The 8,730-nt window shown below is 43.5% G+C and overlaps 1 pseudogene; it reads right to left on the reverse strand.

Moving 5' to 3' along the window:
* Window positions 1-370: 370 nt before the first annotated feature.
* On the reverse strand, window positions 371-3,122 carry LOC116556578 (annotated as a pseudogene).
* Between the last annotated feature and the right edge of the window lie 5,608 nt (window positions 3,123-8,730).

The following is an 8,730-nucleotide window of genomic DNA, read 5'->3' on the forward strand; positions in this document are numbered from 1 at the left end:
TCAATGTGGTCCCTTGGCTGGCTAGAGTCACCCCCTGGCAGGTGAACAGAAGCCAGCCGTTTCCCTGACTCCTGGCCAGTTGTGCCACACTCCAAGACTCTTCAAAACCTACTTCCTCAGCCTCTGCTCCAGGAAGGACAAGACCTGGAGTAGAAGTGGGGCGCACCACTGTCTTTTCACACCCTTTGAGTGCCTTCTGGCCAGCAGTCTTTCCTTCCTCCACACTTCCACTTGAAGTCCGCCTGCACTCAGCTGGACACACCCAGCTGGACTACAGACTTCAGAGTTCACCGGCAGGTTTACCCTGGGATCTTGCCTAGGAGGTCCAGGTCACGCTGATTAGGGTAAGAAATTACACTAATTACACTAATCAGTGTGACCTGGGAGCTGCTGGATGGATCTGAATAACAGATTTCCTCCTGGCCCGAAAGCCGGGCTTTTTTTTTTCTTCACAGCTTTCAGGTGAGTGCTGGATTTGCAGACAGTAACCAGGACCCCAAATCTGTGGATATACATTTCCCTGGTGCTGCATCCACTCGTCTCCTGGGAAGATAGAAGAGATGGCTTGTTCTGCTTCTAAACAAGCTGCCAATCCACAGGAAGCCCAAACAGCCCTGCTCACAGCAGGGATGGGGTACAGAGGAGCAATGCTGGCTGTGGAACACGGCCCTGCAGGAGGCTGGGCCAGGGCTAGGGTGTGTGAGTCTCGGGACAGGCCGTACTGCATACTCACAGTGTAGTCCAACTCCTCCAGCCCCGCAGGAGGGATGCCCAGCTCCCCCAGGTACAGGGACAGGGCCTCAAAGGAGTCCTCCAGTTTTGAGAATGTTAGTCTGCTCTCGGGCTCCAGTCTGCAGCAGATGATGGCCAAGGGGAAGAAGGTTGGAGGGCAGTCTGTGGGGACAGACTTCTCTTAGAAAAGCATCACATTGAGGCCAAAGTCCAGTGTTTGAGGAAGGAAATCGGGATCTGCATACAGTTGCCCAGTGATCTCGGAGAGAATGATCCCAAAAGAGAAGACATCCACATTTCATCGTAGCTCTTTCCATTTAGCATCTCAGGGGTCATCCAGTAGACGTTTCCCACCACCGTGTAGCACTTCTTGATGTTGTTCTTGTGCAAGATGCAGTTCTTGGTGGTGGCCATTCTGGAGAAGATGCCTTTGGCAAAGCTGACTTCATGCTGCCAGGGAAACGGGTCCATACTTTGCAGAAAGTCCTTCAGCATGCCCCCCTCAATATTCCCTCAGCAAGTTCAACTTCTTGTCCTTGTACAGCACACCATTGAACTTGAGCACACTGGGGTGGTCCAGGCAGGCTACACATCACTTTCATCTCAGTCAGAAAAGTCTTCTGGGTCTCCTCATCACATCAAATTAACTCCTTCATGACCATCACTTTACCTGTGGCTTTGTGTGTCACCTTGATAGCCTGCCCAAAGAAGCCCTTCCCCAGGACCTCCCCATGGAACAGGTCACAGAACCAGAATATGTGCTGTGAATAAGTGCTGGAACAGCAAAGGGATCCCAGTGGCTGGCATCAGGGCTGAGCAGCAGGGGCTCCTTTGGGGAGCTAGGGCTAGGGGACTTGGAGTTGCTGTTACTGAGTCTCAGGGACCATCTTCTCAGCATCTCCTCCAGATTCTCCTTGATGTCTAGCATGCTGAGGGCATGAGGGTCTCCAGCATTCTGTGTGTGGGAAGAGAACCAGGCATCCAGCCTCACCCTGGGCATCAGGAGAAGGGGTCATGTTTAATCAACAGCTCATCTGGCTAATCGCATCCTCCACCTCCTCTATTTGGAGTGTGTAAATGGGGGTTGCATTGATCTCCAGGATGCAATCCCTGGGGTGGATGGCATTGTGGCTGTTTGGACTGATGTGCATCTGATTGACCACTTTACTTGCACAGTGGTTACATAGTTGGAACAGGCATTCTCCACGGACATGGAGAAGCTCTGCCTTCCCTCTGTGGTGGCCAGCACGGACACGAGCATGACAGAGTAGGGCAGCTGATCCTGAACGGACTCTGTGGACAGTCTCTCAAATATGGGTGCGAGCACCACCTCATTGTGGCACTTTCCACAGTGTAGGGTGACATGTAGCACCAGGGCATATGCAACCCCATCCTCAATGGTCACTTTATAGCTCCTACAGGTAAAGCATTCTGGGTGGTACTTGAACTCCCTTTTAGCAGCAGCAAATCTGCATGGGTCTGTAGTAACCTCAGTTCTTGTCTCCTCAGAAGAAATAATTTGACCGAGGGGTATAAGACAGAGTGAGAGACCAAGGCAAGTTTCAGAGCAGGAATGAAAGTTTATTAAAAAGCTTTAGAGCAGGAATGAAAAGAAGTAAAGCATACTTGGAAGAGGGTCAAGCAGGAGACTTCAGAGATCAAGTGTGCAATTTGACCTTTGACTTGGGGTTTTATATGTTGGCATTCTTCTGGTATCTGCATCTTGTCTCTCCTGATTCTTCCCTTGGGGTGGACTGTCCGCATGTGCAGTGGCCTGCTGGCACTTGGGAGGGGCTACATGTGCAGTGTGTTTGCTGAAGTTGTGCACATGCTCACTTGAGGTGCTTTTCCCCTTACCAGTCAAGCATTCCTACAGGAAGGTCATAGACCAGTTAAATGCCACCATTTTGCCTCATACTGCACATCCTTGAGCTCACTCACCCAACTCCTGAGATCTTATCGGGCAGCTGCTGATCACCAGTTTCTATCTATTGCGAGACTGACCTTTCCCTGGAGTTGGCTGCGACCAACTGCTATTTTAGAGAGATGGTTTAACAACCTCCTGACCATCACCTGATGGTCATCTGACATTCCTGGTGGGGAGGAGCCCTCTCCTGCCCTGCTCATGTCTGATTAGCTCTACTGTAACATCTCTAGCCACTAAAATGGGCCGTATCATCAGCAGGGAGCACCCATAACAGAACTCCCCAAATGTCTCCCAGTAATCCTGTGGCAGTAGAGCTTCCCATCCTTCTCATAGTACCTCTTAGTGAGGGAATCCTGGCATTCTGAACACCAGAAGCAACAGCTGTGCCAGGCTTCATTGATAGTCCTGTACCATCATTGGCTTGAAGCAATGTGGTCCCCACAGCCCTGACACCTCCAGGCATCTTCACCCTGGTCCTGGCACTACCACTAGTTGAATAATCCAGGACAATGTCATTCTTTTCCCTGAGCCTCAGTTTCTTCATACGTAAAATGAGGAGATTGTACATTATTTCAAAAGTCTCGCCTGGCTCTAGCATCCTCCATGCAGACGTGGTCCCAGGAGCGTAGAAATGAGGAGGAGGAAGCAGGGCCACAGCAGCCCCACTCAGCTCCCACCTCTGCCTAGGCAGGGGACAAGCTTAGCCCCAGGCACAAATGGGTGAATTTTGAAATCTATGATTAACCTAGGATTCCTTTGAGTAAGACTTCAAAAAATAAAGTTAATATCAGAAAAGGCTTTTGATTGCTTTCCTAATAAATGTGAAAGGAAAACATTAGCTCATTTTGCATGGTTTGAGCTTTAATATGATATGTAATTATGTTTCTGCTTTGCTACAATCAATAAAAGTATGTCGCTTTTGTTTTTGAAATCCTGACAGCAACTCAGAATAAATGAATGAAATTTCAAAAAATTAATTTACTATCACAAAAGGCTTTAGTTATTTTACTATGAAATGTAAAATCACAGAATAGCCACATTACATGATTTGAGCTTTAATGAACTTTAATAAGAAACATATGCTTGTTTAAAATATTGGAACATAACTGCTCTATGTACATTGATTTTTTTCTTTTCTGTAACTGCTATGCATTTTGATTCAAAATTAGTTTTTATAGGATTTCTTTATAAATTATTATTTTGGAGCCTATAAGTAACAAATTTCTTTGCTCTGATCATTTCATAAGCCAAAATATTTCAAACCAGATGTACATGTGAGTTTTGTGTGTATTCTTTATCCACGGACATTTCAAAATTCTATTTAATTGTATCTTCATATTTTAGAAATCAGATGATACAGGGGACTGACTCAATAAGTTGTCTTATTTCCACTAGTGGAATACCACGCAACTGCAAATCCAAGGACTAGGAAGTTCTCTAAGTTCCAGTGTGGAAAGATGTCCAGGTCATATTGTTGAGTGCAAAATGCAAGGCACTGAACAGTGTGTGTGTGTGTATATATATATATATATATATATAACACTACCTTTTGTAAAGAAAAGGTGGAAAATAAGAATAAATATTCCTAGGAGTAAAACTGGTTGAGGAATAATGTTTCATGTATTTTGCCTTTTGGACAAAGTAACTCAAAGAACTATTCAAAAATAACAATAAAATCTACTAAAAATCAAATGAAACAAGTTTTTGATCTGGTTAATAGAACATAAAATGTTAACTAAAACATTAGCTAAAATTATGATTCAAATTCAAATTCGGGAATTTTTATTATGCTCACAAAGTTGTGCAACCATCACACAAATTCCAGAACTTTTTCATCACCTCCAAAAGAAGCCTTGTGCTCATTAGCAATCACTCTCCATTCCCCTTTTCTCCAATCCACTATTATTATTATTATTATTATTATTGAGACAGAGTCTCGCTCTGTCACCCAGGCTGGAGTGCAGTGGTGCAATCTCAACTCACTGTAATCTTCCCCTCCCAGGCTCCAGCGATTCTCCTGCCTCAGCCTCCCAAGTAGCTGGGACTACACGTGCGTGCCACCACACTCAGCTAATTTTTGTATTTTTTAGAGATGGGGGTTTGACCATATTGGCAGTCTGGTCTCAAACTCCTAACTTTGTGATCCGCCTACCTCAGCCTCCCAAAGTGCTGGGATTACAGGCATGAGCCACTGCACCCAGCCTAATTTTTTTTTGAAAAACAAATTACAAATCACTCAAGCTACAACATAAATTCCAAGCAAAACTCAAAACTGGTTTCTAAACAGCCCTCGTTATAGTAGCACCTATGACCAATATCCACAACATGATTTCTAGCAGATCAATGTCTACTGTTTATTTCACTGTCTACTCATTATTATTACTATTCTGAAGACAATTTGGGCCCCAGAGAAGCACAATGCTGACATTCCCACTGTGTTGCCAACCTTCTCACACCCATTCAGTCGTAACCACTAGGTATTCGTCTTATCTTCTACTGAAGGGAACCTTGCCAATTTGCACACTCATTATAATAAACACCTAACAACTCTGTTGTCTATTCATTTTTTGGTTTTTACATTTTGATTAGAGTATCAAAGTGAATTTCCAAAAAAAATATTTGGAAGAGAAGGGAAAGAAAAGAAAAAGAAGGCTTCCTCCTCCTGACATGTCAATATTTTAATGTGTCATAAATTATCCTTATCTACTACAGAAATCCAAATGCTACAAATAAAAGCAAAGTTAGAACAATTTATCTGTATAATAAAGATATGAGACTAGCATACAAGAAGGTTAGCTTGATTAATGAAATAATTAAACGAATATTTGAGTGCCTATTATGTGCAAAGCATGGTGGAAAGTGACGGGAAGAGGGCCATTAGAGGAAAGAGAGAAGGTAAAACTGTCCCCACCCACTATTCTTATATTTATCATTTTGTCAAGGATCTTTCATTCAGCTGTTATTCCTATTTCTCCCAGCTTCCATTTTCAACAGATTTTTTTTCTTGTATTGTTATGCTGGTCCACTTGAATCTCCTTTTCTCTGCCTCCACAGCCATCACTTTGACTCATGGCTTTACCTTCTCCCACCTGGATAAAGAAATGTCTCCTCCCTTGGATCTCTCAAATTCTCCTCTCCTCCAATCTGTCCTCCTCAATGCTACAGAGGCATTTTTCTAAAACACAGACCTGTTCATGTCAATTTCCTCATTAAACTCATCCAGGAGCTTCCCTTTGGCTGCAGAATAAATTCTGCTCCTAGCATAGCATGTAAGGTCTCCAGACCTAGCCATAGGCCACATTTCTAGCATAAATAATAAGATATACCTCCTCCTTCCATGGCAGCCAATCCAAAGTATTCCCCACAGACAGGCCAGACATTTCCCCACATTCAACCATCCAACCTCTTGTTCATGCTGTTCCTTATCTCAACAGTCCCTCCCTACCTCCACTGACTAGAACCCTTCCCCAAAATTCAGTTCAAATGGTATCTTTGATGCCTTTATTAGCTAAAATGCACTACCATTGCAGATATTATTAGTTATTCATTCTTTTGTGCTTATTATCATCATGCAGTTATTGAGTGCTATGTTTTGAATGTGTCCTCTCCAATATTCAGGTGCCGTCAATGTGATAGAATCAAGAGGTCGGGTATTTAAGAGATGATTAGGCTATGAGGGCTCCTTCCTCATTAATGGGATTAAGGCCCTTATAAAAGAGGCTTCGTGCAGGGTTTGGCTAGCTTGCCCCTTTACCTTCTGCCTCGTGAGGATATAACAATAAGGCCCTCACCAGATTAGATGCTAGCGCCTTGATCTTGGACTTCTCAGCCCCTAGAAGAGTGAGGGAATAAATTTCTGATGTTTTAAAATTACCCAGTTTCAGGTATTTTGTTGTAGCAGCCAATGAATTATAGCTCAATCTTTTCCATGCATGCTATGAAGTATTTGAGGGCAGGAACGCTATCTACAAGAAGTTGGGTTAAGGAAAGAAAACTGTCAAGGGCAGTGTAGGTGTGACTGCAGGGGTGAACTTTTGAGCTTTCCCAGAAGACTCTGGAGCAGGGGACAGCTTTCCAAATAAATTTTCTGGAGCACTTCCTGGTTCCTGCATCATGTCTTTCTGTCAAACCCTTCCCTTCTACACCTTCCTCACTTAGTTTACTCAATTCCATGTGAATTTTTCTTTGTATCCTTTATGAGCCAGCCAGACATTAGGCTCCATCTTACCCTCCAATCACTCCAGCAAACCTTAAAGCTAACAGAAGGTTTTAAGTAACTATCACAGCTTTGAAGAGGATTCAGTGTTGGAAGCATCTTCAAGGTCATCTAGTCAGTTGGCTTATTTTTATACATTTTATATATGGGGAAAGCAAAGCACAGAGTGTGGATTCTACTTAGAGTCTCCATAATATTTACAATACAGTATCATTGGTACTGTTTTAGAAAGACTCAAGATTCAAACAGGCTTTCTCAAGTACCTCCTTCCAAAGTCCTGTTGTTCAGGAGTAGAGTTGGGCTATCCCCTGAACATAGTGAGTTTTTATTTTCTGCCTGGTTGCTCCTGATAATAAGAAGAGTAGTGGGGCATCAGTGATGTAAGATACAATAATTAGCGCTACTAAGCCTTTATGAACCTAGAAGAATGCTTCGTAAGTCCGAAAGGGAACTAGAAAACCTCACCAAAACCCTGAATGACCAAGGAAGACTATCCAAAGACTTTCAGTGGTGAAACAGAGTGCAAATCTCAATATGGGCTATTACTTTCGACCGCCTGAAGATGGCAGGTATAAAACAGCAGACTATAAGTAACAATACTGGTGTCTGTGTTTGTTGTCTCTTGATTTTCTGACAGTTTTGTTGTGTAATAAACTAAGTCAAACAGTTGAAAGTTATCTTCATATTTCAGATAAGAATAAACAACTATACTGTGGTAAACTTTTGTACAAGGTTTAAATTTTCAATCAGGGTCCAATCAGGAAAATGAAAATCAAATTGAGTGTGTGAACAGAAGAAATTTAATCTAAGAAATTGGTTGGACAGGTATGGAGTACTGAAGGGACATAAAGGGCCACTGAGATAAGTTAGAAGGTATTGAATATTTATTCCCTCTAGGGCTGAGGGAACAAAGGGAAGAGTTTGGGGTTATCAGAGCTTAGGACATCAGAGCAGAGGCCACATAGGAATAGCCTCCAGACTTCTGAAGAGGAAACACTGCTTGGCTGATGCTAGTGTCTCTGAGAAGGTACTATGAGACTGGTTGTAGAGAAGTAAAAAACAAATCCTGGAAACTTGAGCCAACTGCCATTGCCAGGCATAGAGGCATCACTTGGATGACACTGACAGGAAAAAGCAGGCAGTAAAGAGCAGGCCCCTTCTCCCTCCTCCAGCCTCAGACTCTCCCTGCATCCCTGCTTTTGGTTAAACCTACCAGGGAGCCAACTGGCAAAAGACTCTCAGCTCCAACATCCAAGACGAGTGTGGAAGACTGGGATTGAGCTGAGATACAATAGCTTACTGATTGACATACTTCCTAATTTAATAATAATCTAAGTCCGTGCTTCAGTATAAGAAAAATCCCCACGTAGGAACAACTGTATGTGAATTTAAATAATAAAAACCTGTCCACTTTTACAATAAGCAGTTACATAGTTTATGTCTGACGGTCCTAGATTCATGATTTCAGGGCTTCTATAAATTTATTCTCAGTAACAGATGGCTTAAAAATCCTAAATCCAGCCCACTGCAGTGGCTCACACCTGTAATCCCAGCACTTTGGAGGTACTAGGCAGGTAGATTACTTGAGGTTAGAAGACGGGGAACAGCCTGGCCCACATGGTGAAACCCAATCACTACTGAAAATACAAAAATCAGCCAGGCATGGTGGCAGGTGCCTGTAATCCCAGCTACTCAGGAGGCGGAGGCAGGAGAATTGCTTCAACCCGGGAGGCAGAGGTTGCAGTGAGCCAAGATTGTGCCTCTGCACTCAAGCCTGGGCAACAGAGGGAGACTCTGTCAAAGAGAAAGAAGGAAGGAAGGAAGGAAGGAAGGAAGGAAGGAAGGAAGGAAGGAA

The sequence above is a fragment of the Sapajus apella genome, unplaced genomic scaffold, assembly GCF_009761245.1.
Source record: "Sapajus apella isolate SASKATOON/1434 unplaced genomic scaffold, GSC_monkey_1.0 scaffold17, whole genome shotgun sequence".
NCBI classification, from domain to species: domain Eukaryota; kingdom Metazoa; phylum Chordata; class Mammalia; order Primates; family Cebidae; genus Sapajus; species Sapajus apella.